Here is a 13,570-nt window from a genome sequence, read left to right on the forward strand (position 1 = left end):
CCCTGAGGTGATAAAATACCAGGTTTTGGGTAACCTGCCAAGCTCCCACGTCAGGATTAATTGGCAGTCATATTAGTAACACGCGTGACACAGGCGGTGCTATTGTTGGCATATCCCTTTGACTTGTACAAAATGATCACATGAAAAAAACAAAGAAATATTAAAAATTCTACTAATTATTACATCTTCTACACACTTGAGTGGTCTGGTAGCTGGAAAAAGCTCAGAATATTTAAATCAAATATTCTGATGGATTGTACTGATCGCTTATTTAAAGTAAATATCTTTGGGAGGTGTAAATATTGGGAAAATCTGTATTTGGCATCGCAATACATCTCTTAACTCTGGTGGTGTAAAGTGAAGACTTCTCACAGTGACATTTGTAGGCCCCTGGTTTCCATGGTCAAATGGGGAATACAATGCTTGTAACCCATTTAACTCCTACGTGTTAGAGTATTTGAGTATCGAATTCGAATATTGAATATTAAAATACTGTATTTTAGAATATCAAAAATCATCTCTATCTGAAACAAGACTTTACATCCAGGAAGACCAGCATGCCTTACCTTTCAAGAGACCTAAACAAAGTCCATTTGTACTGGATAGGAACAGACAAGACCAGAAATGATTTCAGACCTCTTCTCAGAGTCTGGATGTGGCAGGAGGGCGATTATCCAAACCTGCTAAATACCCAGGACTCCACTGGCTGTGACCAAGTGAAAAATTTAAGTGTTGTGTTTTAAAAGGAAAGCTGCCAATGGGTGTTCTGTAAATCATTTGTGCCAGCAGACTGACCCCATTATGTCAGCTAATCCTGGAAATACAGGAGGTAAATTTAAATCTTCTAGCATGAAGCACTTAATCAATATTCTAAATGTTTTTCTTGCAATTTATGCTAGCAGAGCAATGGGGCGCTTTGGCGTCCCGTTAATCTTCCAGTGGAGAAGTGCTTGAGAGCACGGCCAGGGTGGTGGGATTTTGTACAGGAAGCTGGAAGGGGTGGGGGGAAGTGCTTATTTCCAAACCAGGCGCCTGGCGTGGTGACTCTCTACCCCTCTACTCACTCCACCCTTTCCGGTGGGCAGAGCTACCCTGCAGGCACCCCTCAGCCCCTTCTTTTTCATCTGCTATTGACAGCCAAATGCTGCTTTGCTGGGAAGAGCATGAGCTTGGGAGTTAGTTGGACCTGAGTGAGAATCCCAGCTTACTTCTTATTGCTGTGTGACTGGGGGCGTGTTTCTTACCCTCTCTGAATATCTGCTGTAAAATATTATCCACCTCTTGGGTTTGTTGTGATGATAAAAAGAACTGATACCTGTATGCAAAGGGCCCAACAGGATTGGCCAACCCTCTGCATTTGGAAAGTGGCCATCACTCTTATTGTTATTGAATAGATATGTTAGTGCTTTAAATCCGGACACAGGGGTTGTGAAGGAAGGCCTGGGGGTCAGGGACCATGGAGGGGGAAAGATCAAGCTCTTTAGATATTGCTTCCTTAGTTTGTCAGAAGTGTTTGAACCAACCAAGGGGTATCCTGCTGGTTCTAAGATGTGGTCATTGTAGAAAGACGTGAGGGAGGAGGGGAAGGAGTAGGGTGGTCCTTGGACACCAGGCTGAGAAGAAAGACAACCCGAAAGGCAATAAAGGACCAGGTCTGAGGGATGTGAACTACCCCAAACTCTATCTCTCTGTGCGCAGAAAGAGTTTCCTGGGAGCGACAGCCTAGCAATCAACTTCTTAGATCTGGGACAGCAGACAGATCTTGGTCCAGCCTAGGTACAGCCAGCGTGGGACTGTCTGCTAGGGGCTGTTGCCGCGTCCCTTTAACAGTACTGACATTGAGAAGAGGTGACACAATTGTAAACAGGAAACACTCTTAGTTGCAGAAAAGACAGTATTTGGTAACGAGCCCTGCCTCTGAGCTTCAAAGACCAGGATTTTGCAGTCTCTCTCATATCTGCACTCTACTAGCACTATTATTTGCTTAATATTTATCTTTAAACTCAATTAATAGATACACTGTTTATAGCATTTGAGAAACATTTGTGAATCAATGTGCTAGCTCTCAGTGTATATATGAAAATCACTATATGAATATTACATTTAAAACAATAAAAAATGTTTGTATGCCACCTAAATAATGTCATATACACCAGTGGTCCCCAAGCTCCATTTTAGGAAGCTTTATAAACGATCTAATTATATGACAGATTCTAGAACGATTTGTTTTTATAACTTGCATCACCTCTGCTTTTTATGGTCTGGCATTAATAAAGCAAATGTGCATATAGCACTTCCCATGAGCCAAGTACTGATATAAGCACATTATGCATTTATATAGATACACACATTTAATCCCGACAGTAACCTTATGAGGTTAGTGGTATTATTCCCATTTTTGGGGGGGTGGGGGAGACAATAGGCCTGAGACTCAGAGAGCCTCCATCAGAAGAAGAGGACTAGCAAAGCAACATTGTCCCCTCTGTGCATTTTAAATGGCTACACCATATCACCTAAATCAGAGCACTTTTCTGTTTTGTTTCTGGATGACATTATTCATTCGGTGAAGATTGATTCAGTCCCTAAATTCCCGTCGAACATCTGGCAGGTCGAAGTTTCAGACTGGTTTGTAAACCAGTATGAAGAAATGAACTCGGTTTGGATGTCAGGCCCTGAGGTTAGCACAGACTCCACAGGTTGAGGACAGGGTCCCCAACAAGATCACACTGACTTCAGATGCCAGACTCAGGGATCTCAGAGCTGCCTGCATTTCTGACCAACAAGCCACAAATTCAAGGGTTCCCACGACCTTCTCAGTTTCAAAGACTTAGAACTCAAGAAAGCACTCTATTTACAACTACAGTTTTATTATAAAGGCCACAAATCAGGACTAGCCAAGTGAAGAGATATTTAGGCTAAGCTCTGGGAGGATCTCCCGTGGAGAGCTTCTGAGCTGTCTTCTATGGAATTCCCTACGGAATAAGGTCACATCACCCTCTTGGCACATGAACGTGTTCACCAACTAGGAGTCTTCACCGAGCTTTAGTGGCCGGAGTTTTATTTGGGCTTTCATTACAAAGGTATGACTGACAGAGACCTTGGACATGTGATTGAGGCAGGTCTTCCATGTCTCTTTGCTTCCTGGAGCTCAGGAAATTGGGCTGGCTGCATGTGGCTCTAAGCCCCAACTCCTTGACGGGGGCTTCCCTAGCAGAAAAGCTAAGCGGAAGGGCTCCCCCCATCCCCACCCAGGCTGCTTCCGGGCTCTCCCAGAAGGCTCACAGCAAAGCTCTGGGTGGCCAAGTGGCCTCAGAGCCCTGCACGAGGAGCCCAGCTACTCCCAGCATGAAGAGGCTGCCAGTGGCCTCCCCAGGCTTAACCTTCCAGGTGCCAGCCGATGAGCTCAGAGGGAATCTGCATCCCAAAATCCACCCACGTCAGCCCTGGGAGGAAAGAGGCTGTTGTAACAACACTTTTTGAAATAGCTGCTTGTAGAGTGTTTTCAAAGCCCTTCATCCAGCAGAGCTCTGGAATTCAGAATCCAAAATGGAGTATTACTCCATTAAGGCTGCCATACAATCCCGCATGCCGACATCTGTTCTCAATTGTGTATTCAAAGCCTGTTGGAAATAGAAGCTTGCAGGACATACCTGATACCAAAAACTGAGAATTTTACCATGTTCAGTAGGTGTGCGTATCACCCAGAATCACAGAGTGCAGTATCGTACATTGCATTAGTTTTCTAGAGCTGCTCTAACAAAGCACCACAGATGAGAGGCTTGAGCAATAGAAATTTATTTCTCACTGTTTTGGAGGCTAGTGGTCCAAGGCCAAGGTGTCCGCAGGGTTGATTTCTCCTGAGGCCTCCCTCCTTAGCTCGCACACGGCTGCCCACTCTCTGTGTCCCCTCGTGGTCTTTCCTCTGTGCATGAGCATCCCTGGTGTGTCTTATAAGGACACCAGTCTGAGTTGGTTAAGGCCCACCCGATGGCCTCGTTTGAACTTAACAACCTCTTTAAAGACACTATCTCCAAATATAGTCACATTCTGAAGTACTGGGGGTTAGGACTTCAATGGATGAATTTCGGAGGGACGCAATTCAGCCCATAATATTTGTGTAGGGGGCACGTACTCAGTAACTAAACTTTTGTCATTTTAAAAATCTCACTTATGGAGCAACTTTAAGGGGGAAAAATGCTGTTACCACAACAACCCTTTCTTGGTCAATGTGATCCTGCTAAGTGTCACTTGTGCAGTCTTTGGACCACACAAGAGAGGCTCTGACTCTTGGCTCATCCTGTGGTGGAGGGGATGTGGGGAACGGTACCTGTCTTGGGGGAGGGACACGAGCCCCCAGACCCAACCTGAGAACCTCAGGTGTTCTCTGCCTTGCTGAAGCAGATGTTACCAGATTTCTAGCTTCTGCAAACTTAATTCAAGTAATGATTTCTTTTGTGATTGGCATGTTTGCATTGTAGCAAACTTTTTGGCTCAACATATTGTTAGAATACACAGTACTGTAATTTAAGATTATTTTATCAGCAGTAAAGGGTTTTATCATTCATTTAAAAAGTTGTAATGGGCTTGAGCATCTTTAGTATAGTTTAATAATATAGCATTTTATAGCTGGCTGTAAAATTTCAGATTACGGTTTTAGCAATTGTGCCATCCTATTTTATAGTTTAATAATTGTTCGAATGAAGAAGAGTAAAGTTCCTAAAAACCAATTTAATGACTTAGAAAAATAGCCTTTATCAAAATCTATTGCACACCCTTAATGAACACAGATGTCACCTTTTCATCAAAGGCGGATCGTAGCATCTATTTTTCTCAACTACAAAGCCCTCCAAATTAAGCACACAGAATGTAGTATCTCTGAGTTATAATTTTTCTCCTTTTTTTCTCTTTTATCCCTAATCTCTTATAACTATAGAATAAGCCTGTTTGCCAGGCACAAGGTGAACACCAGCTAGGCCAGGAGAGCTTCAGCAAGAACAGGCAGCCTTCAGATCTGTCTTGAGAAAGTTCTCCATTTTACAGATGGCCCCTTGATCGTATTGCTTCTACCCCAGCTCTTCACTCTAAAAAGTCTCTTATTAATGCCTCTTGATAACCCATACTTCACCATTCTGGGCAGAGGGTAGAACAACAGGGAGCTCTAAATTCTTACATAATTGTACACTATCATTAGGAGTAATAAAAGCATCAGCAGACAGCATCAGGGAGAAGGCACCGTCTCATGTTGTCAATGGGATTTTAGTTGTCTTATTATATTTCCAGGATTTCCCAGGGGTCTGTTTTCAAACAACAGAAGGCAGTAAAAGAGCAAGTCCAGACCAGGTCCACACGCACAGTTACCTCGGAGCATGTCGGGCATACCTTGGGAATATGGTCCAAGGACCCTTGGGTGCAGTGTGATTCCTGGGCAGACCAGCTTCGGCCCAGAGCCCTGTTTCTGTTACACAGAAATGGCAACAGTCAGGGCAAGTCCCATGTGTATGGGCACCGTCCTCTGGAGTGGAGGCCAGGGGCTTGGGGCTCATTTCCACTCTGTATAATAAACAGTGGCGCCTGGTATGTGAGTGATGAGGAGGCTGCCTCTGCACTGCCCACCTGGTAAGTAGGTTGGGCAGAGGTCACCCGCAGCAGCTAGAACCCCTGTCTTGCATCATCTTGAAAAGCTACAGGCCACCTTTCCTCTGTCTCCTGCTGAGTTCTCCAGTTGCCTCACCCTTCTTTGTCAGCTCCAGAGAATTTCTAGTTGATATTTGGTGTTGGTTGGAACAACTTAAGGCTCTCCATCCCAATGGCCTGTAGGTATATTTTGCCAATTCACAGTCATCTTAGCAATGATGGCACAGCTGGAATTCATTCTTGCTGGCCAGGGACAGGCCTTTGCTCCAGGCTTCAGCTGCTGTCTCCGCCTATGACCTACGGCAGCGGGCGGCACCCTCTCCGTTCTAATGGGGTGAAGGGTAGTGATTCTGAGGTCCTGCGGCAAGTGGAGGCAACACCATCATTCGTTGTACTCCAAAGCCAAACTTACTTTGAGATGCTATAACTCAGGCATAGACTGTGCCAATACTTGACAGGGGATCATGCAGATAGTCAGCCTACGGTGGCATGGTTGGTTCTCATTGTTGCCTTTTTAAGCAAAAGAGGCTGTTGTGTTTAAGACTGGAAAATACTGAAGAACCAGGCTTCTTGCTACAATAAAATCAAACCTTCTACCTTCTTGTGGACTCCAATGGAGAGTAGTTTAATCTCCTTAATCTTGGATTCATCACTTGCAATATGGGAATAATGAGCACTACCACCTAGGAGGGTTGTGATAATTAAACAAATTAAAATTCTTCAGCACAGTAACAGTGCCTCCAGCACAGTAACTATTTTATCATTTTTGTTTTAATCTTCCTGGTTAGTCTCTGCTAACCACAAGACAGAAGAAGCCTGTGCTTAAGGGTATTTGGTGACCTTTACCCCCAAATTCATCTGGGAAATGACCTTAGGTATCATACAGGGTGTGTACCGGCTTTAGGTTGAACCGATTTTTTATGATCATCCATTTATGTCTTTTTTTTTTAACCACTTTTCTCAAAAAAATGAGAACATAAGAATGGAATGGAAAGATTAGGGCCCATCAGTACATTCTGGGAAGAGACATTGGGCCACCTGCACCTGTGGTCCAGAGGGCAGTAAGGCTGGTCCATCAGAGGGACAGTAATTCAGCAGTTGGACAATCGCTTAACCCAATTGCTGGGTAATAAACATGCTTAATAAAAAGGAATAGGGAGTCTGCACCATCTTGGCTATAAATATGCTCTCTTGTTCTGGGTAAACTACGAGAATACCTCTGAGCACACTTAGATCACATACTATAAATAAATCCAATTTCTTGTATCCCCCACTGACCTTTTATCCTTAGGACTTCTAACCAATGATACCTCCCTGAATAATCATCTCTGCCTTGTGCCTGAGCCACAGAGCTTACAGATGGGAGGAAAATGGCTCTGGTTCTCTTGGGGATGAAGTTCAATGAAGGGTTTCCCTCCCCTGCACCCCTCATATTTGTGGCCCAAGAGGAGTCACATCATGGATGAGACTGTTTAGAGAGGAAGCTTGGGATGAGGATGAGGGAGAAACATTGTGGAAATGTCCCCCGGAGTGGCTGTCCTCTGCCTGCAGGTCCCTCGAGTACTCACCTCTGGGACTCTGGGGAGAACAAAACTTGTCAGGCCTGGCTTGACCTCTGACCTCCAGCAGAAGTCACATTTGCACAAGTTGCTGTGGTTTCTGGGGCGAGGCTTGGGAGGACCCCCTATGCCCTATACCCCTTGTTAGCCACTTTGTTGATTCTAGGCTGCCTGAGTCATCTCTGTTCATGCTGGTTGTGTGACCTTGGGCTGATTACTGCCCCCCAACACCCACCCCCGCCGGAACCTTCCTCAGTGGGTCAGCAGGATAACATGAACTGCTTGCAGGGGTCAGTCTAAGGATTCTGGGAGCTAACGTGGATGGTGTCTGGCATGGAGTCAGTATGCACGGGTCTGAGCGTCAGAGACCTGGTTCCAATCTTGGTGCAGCCACGCCAGTCTGTGGAGACCTGGACAAGTCTCAGCCTCTCAGAAATCCTGTTTTCTGGTCTGTATAAAAGGGGACTGCCCTCCTCAGAGAACCCTTTCAGCCCTCGGGAGCACGTCGGACAACGCGTGGGGATCGCCATCAGCGGAGGCTGCTATTAACAGTGATCGTGACAGTCATCGCTGTTAGCCTGCTCGGGTTTGCCTCTATTTTGCAGAATATTTTTCTTTGTCTACAAAAGCACATTTTTTTTAAGTTTTTACTTTTTTTGCTTTCACCTTGTTTTTTTGCTGCACCAAGGGTGCTCCATCTTCTAAACCTGAAGGCGAACAAAAGCCCTGGGTCCATTATGTCTCCAGGCCGTGGCATTTTATATCAAACCTTAGTCACCACCATAAGTCACAGAGCCATTACGGGCCCGCACTCAGCTGCACGTAAATGCACAGGAGAATGAGAGGCTTAATAAATATCATCTGACGGTGATGAGGACGCGCGTCGGATGAGGTGGGCTCCATGCACTTCTCATCAGGGACCACGATGGATCTTTCCTGTCGCTCTTGCACATTTGCGTTTCCGACTGCGCGTTTTGAGAAAACAAACGGTTCATTTTAGGGCCATCCCGCTAGTTCCCTTTACACTGCTATGGCTGATTGTTCGTTCTACAAAACACTTCCCCCCGTCTTGGAACGAAACGTCTTTCACACATTGTTTGGCATAATCTCATTGTTAATTGGGCATAAGTTTCTAAAATACAGCTTATAATTGCTTCTTATCTGAATATTTTACTAATTAAGGAAGTTAACCATGAATGGAAACACACAGTGTTCTGATGTTAGTTTGCCACGTGCATTTGCCCCAACTTGGAGAAAAGCAAAATAGTTGTAAGTTGGCCCTGTGAAGTCGTGGAAAGAAGAAAGGCCGGCTCCAGTGCCACATTAAGCTCCCTGCCGCAGACAGTGTCTGCACACGGCGCTACTTGCCCGTCCTCCCATCAGCGTTAAATTGCAGATGCGGGGCTGCGGGCATCCTCTTGATGCTGTGCCGGAGACTGACAGGCAAGCCCCAGGGATTGCTAAGCTAATGGAGGGCTGTTGATATATCTTACAGGACTGTATCTCTTTCAGTGCATTCATTTTTAAATTCGAGGAAACAGAGAAGGTCATGAGCCAGTTCTATTTGATATGTTCACAAGCCAAATTAGCCTGAACTATTGCATTTTTTTTCCCCACCCCTGCCCGAATCCAACCACGACCAGCACAGGGACCACAGAGAGGCTAAGAGATCATCAACAGCAACTTGGATTTTCAAAGGACTTCTACCCAGAGTGTCGCATTTGATTCTCAGGACAACTCTGTGGTACCTCAGTAGGACAGGGATTATTGTCATTTTAGCTGATGGTTGAAAAGCCAGGACTAGGAGCAAGTTCTAAATCAGAGTAGAAGCTTTCTTAACTGACCTTCCTTTAAGCGACTCACCGCAGCAGCTGACCTCTCCATTTTGCTGTAAACATCAAATGCCCAAGTCCAAACGTGTGGCCTCCCTCCTGTGCTCATCTCTGCCCCTCTCTCTGTCCAGTGGAGAGGCAGGCTTAAAAGAGCCAGGTGCGTTTGTTCTCAGACCTTCTGGTACTGTCGTATCTAGTATTTGGCTTACATAATTGAATTAAATATAACATGAATGATTGAAATAAGAAGACAAAAGAAAGCAGAGTTGTTTCAGTGAAAACTCAGTCGAATATATTGGAAAAGGCAAACTCCTTTAAAATGCCTTTGGATTAGGTGTGGATGAGGCAAATGTTAAAGACAGAAAAACTACGAACAGTAGAAAGATTGTGTACTGAGACTCATCTGCAGGTATCAAACAAATGTTATTCCTGTTTTAGAGGAACTAAACCTGGAAGCTGTAGACCATGAATTATGGGTATAGATTATGTAGAACATAAGCCAGGGAACTCTAATCAGCAAACTCTTTAAAAAACTTTTCTTTAAGAAGGTAGCCTTGGTCATGTATCCAAAAATCAGAAAATAAATGACGTTCAGATTTTAAATTAAAATATTTGATATGATACCTACAATGGAATATTATTCGGCCTTTAAAAAGAAGGAAATCCTGCCATATGTGACAACATGAGTGAATCCAAAGGACATTCTGTTAAATGAAATAAGCCAGTCACAGAAGAACAAATATTGCATGACTCCACTTATCTGAAGCATCTAAAATCATCAAACTCATGGAAGCAAAGAATAGAATTTTGGTTTCTAGGGACTGGGGGATGGGGAATGACGAGTTACCCTTTGTCAGGTGTGAAGTTTCAGTTATGCAAGGTGAATGAGTTCTAGAGACCTGCTGTGCATTGTGCCAATAGAAGCAATGCTGTATTATACACTTAAACACTTGTTAAGAGGGGAGATCTCATGTTGAGTATTCTTACCACAATTAAAAAAAGAAGCTTTGAAATTTTAAAAAGTTTCATACAAATGGATAATTTTTAAGCCATTTAATGATTTTTGCCCTTTAACTTAATTTCTTAGTTGACCAATGACCTATGGGCCCGGTCCCCAATCCTGTCAGGTAAGAGGGTTTCTATTCTAGGCTTGACCCTAAGCTCAACCTAAATAGCACTGTTAAACTTGAAACACCTCACGGGTGCCAAGAATCTAAGAACGTCTAGATTCTAGAACATGAATGAATACAGGTCACCTTCAAGGCTACAAACGGCCACCTCTCCCTACCCACCTCCCCCAGCACACACAATCTGGCATCATGTCAGTTTACAGCACTCAAGGTATGGAGACCTCCTCTAAACAGCCCAGCTGGCATCTGAGCCTGTGCCTCTTCCCACTAAGGAAGCTCAGCTTCAGGCTTCCAGACCCTTCCCCACCCCCATCTTATGACCAGGCTTCACCTACCCAGAGCCAGCCAGACTAACTAAACTTGGCATCCCATGGGCCTTCCTAAACCTGTGCTGAGTGAAATATCTTTATAAGGCCTTCTTAGAGCTTAATGTAATGAAAGCCTTTTGGCCGAGGTTCAGGCAATATGTAGACAGTGTCTTAGAGGGAGCAGGGAGAAGAGATAAGGCAGAAAAGCTGCCAAAGGATTATCACCAGGCCCTTCTCAGAAGAGCAAGCGTCCCATCTCGCTCTTGCCCTCCTCAAAGCCCCTCGGTCCTTTCCTGCCCTGTGCCAGGGTCCATAGGACCGACAGAAGTCAGCTTGGAGGAAATGCATCCCTTCCCCACAAAGCACAGACTCTGAAAGACAAGCCCCCGAGCCCAGGGCCTCAGAGCAAACCTTATTTATGTGTCCACTTGTTTTATGTAGCTGACTTTACTGCAAATTATTCAGACCAGTGGTTGCAAGTGGTTGTTACCAAGTTTGTAGGAAAAGCAAATCACCACGAAGGTGAGTTTTAAATAGACAGTGGCAGGGATTTTAGAAAGGCTGGCCAACTGCTTGTGACCAGACCAGCAGTAAAACCTCCCTTGGATCTCCCAAATCCGATAGGGAGAATCCGAAAAGCCGGAAAGAGTGTGAGACTGCAGAGCACCGGTCAGATCACCATGACTTAGCCTGCATGCACCAGCACATTGCTGCTTTTTTTCTTTTTTTATTGTGCAGAAATTATCGGGCAAATATGTACCGAGTGCACCACCGAATTGTTATACAGTAAGTACTCCCCATAAAATCAGGTGTATAGGCCTGTAAAATCAGGTATATAATGTGTAATCAGGCGAGTCGGTTTTATTAAAATGCAATGTGAAAAATGCACACTCTGAAGCAGAGAACTGTGCTTAGTTATCCTTCAGAATTAGTTGCCCATCCTTCTTCCTATGTTTTGTCTTACAAGAAAATGTAAGGTGTGTAGATTTAAATTGAGAAATAGCTTTGCGTTCTGGACTATTTGGGGGAAGAAGTCATGCAATGATTTTCCCTAGCAAAGGTCCAATTTATGCTGCAGAAAAGACTCATATGCTAATAAACTGGTATTGACAAGTGTGATAGATGCAGCTAGGTACTTAGTGAGTGCTGGAGAGCAAAGTTGATTGCATTTTACAGTCTGTGTATTTCTCTGTTTATTGCTTGTATTCTGTCATTAAGCAAACAGGTTCCTAATATAGCAAATCTCTCTAATCAGAAAAGCAAGAGAGAAAAGAACCAGAAGCATCATTAATTATGACCATTTGGCTGCAGCCTGGACAGTCTGTTGCTATTGGATTGGGCGACTTCCTCTGTTTTAATTTTCTGGAGGTAGAACAGAAACTGGCTTTTCTTATGCATGGAGGAAAGTAGAGAAATGTTCCATGCCCTGCTGGCTGACAGCTGCCTAAAAACCTGAGATTAAACACTGGCTTCTCTACAGAAATGGAGTCCTGGGGCAGCAAAGGCCAGGTTTCGAGTGGGTGCCCTTTTAAGTCCCCAGTTCCATAAACAGAGCAAGCGTGCTGCTCCAGAGGCTGACCGCTGGTCCCCGAGGCTGGGGAGAGCCTAGCGTGGGCAGAATTCGTGTGTGACGCCCAGTGGCCGATGAGTGGGCCTGACTGCGAGCTATAAATTATGTGTGTGCCCGTGAGTTCTATACAGGAAAACCGTTGGCACCATGGCAGGCTTTCCAGTAGCTAATCACAGGGGTAAAAAGCAGGAGAGTAGTCGGTCTGACTCCAGGTAACAGAGGTTAACAGCATCTAATGCATTTATTAACCCTCTAGTGCCAGGGACTGGTGAGATCTGGCTCTGCAATTACAGTGACATGGAAATTCTATTACGTGACGTGCCTGGACTTGTGGATAACTGCCAGTGACAATTTTATAACACTGCTGGAGGGACAAGGCTTATGAAGTGCCTAAAGAACAGGTTCCCCGCATTTCCAGAATGACCATAGGGCTACTGGTTTGGGGGGTGGGTTTCCCCAGTATCATTTTCATCTCTCCATGTTCGAGATGAAAACCCTGGGTGTTCTGGTGTGATGTTTCCCCCGGCTCGGAGTCGGGAATCATCCCCCACAACCATATAACTATCAATTCGCTGTTGTGGAACACTCTTTCATAAAAGAGATTAAATAATTTATTTTTGACATGCTGTAACAATGGTTAAACTTGACTTTGAGAAAAATGAATCCATTCTCTTCTTCTTTTCCCTCTTTTTAAAGAGAGATCCTATTTTAAAGTCACAGACTGTAAAGCCTTGTGTCTAGAGAGGCCGGGGCTGGCGCCCCTGCACAACCCGTTAACGAGCAGGGACGCTGAGCCCACAGACAGGACCTCGAGTGCTGTCCAGCACTCTCAGTGTTACACCCTTGGTTTCAATGGTCTGGAACTCGGCGATGAAAGGTGTTCTAGTTTCAAGCTCCCCTTCTATCTTACAAGATCGAAGACGTTTGTTTTGTTTTTAACTTTCTTGGGACCGTCCCAATTTTCATCAACCGAGACAGCATTTAAAGTATGTAAATACTCTTGACAATGGTTAAAAGTGGGGGATGCCCTGTAATTTTTCATGTTAGCATTTATCATACCTGACTAAGCACACAGTGATAACTTTGATGATGTTTTCAAAAATGCTCAGGACAAAAGCCTTTAAAATATGGAAATAACAGGTTGCTCATGCTTCTAAAATGGACTTTAAGAGCTGGGTTTTCTTAGGTGGACTCTGGATCTGCAGAGATATATGTCTGACCTCAGGGGTCACCTGCAGGGTTCAGATTGCATACAAGACTGATAAGCGTGCAACCAGCCTGACGTATACAGGTCGTAATTCCCCATCTCTGCCCCTCCATCTGCCGCTGATGAACCCTAAGGGGGACTGGACATCCAGCCTAACAGTGCTCTGCCTGGAGTGGATGCCACTCAGTGCAAGCAGATCGGACTCAGCCCTCCTGTGATCGTGCTAGGTTCAGGTAGAACTCCAAGGCTGCTCTGCTCGGACCTCCACCCAGACCTCTCTGGGGAAGCTGTATTAATGCACTAAGTAAGCCGAATATTTAAAGGCCAGTG

At 44.8% G+C, this 13,570-nt stretch overlaps 1 protein-coding gene across 2 annotated transcripts in view; it reads left to right on the forward strand.

Annotated features, from left to right (window-relative positions):
* The window catches only part of GFRA1 (GDNF family receptor alpha 1), a 186,312-nt gene that overhangs the window by 168,219 nt on the left and 4,523 nt on the right, over positions 1-13,570 (forward strand). The window lies entirely within an intron of this gene.

The sequence above is a fragment of the Pteropus medius genome, unplaced genomic scaffold (assembly GCF_902729225.1).
Source record: "Pteropus medius unplaced genomic scaffold, Ma_sr-lr_union100, whole genome shotgun sequence".
In the NCBI taxonomy this organism is placed as follows: domain Eukaryota; kingdom Metazoa; phylum Chordata; class Mammalia; order Chiroptera; family Pteropodidae; genus Pteropus; species Pteropus medius.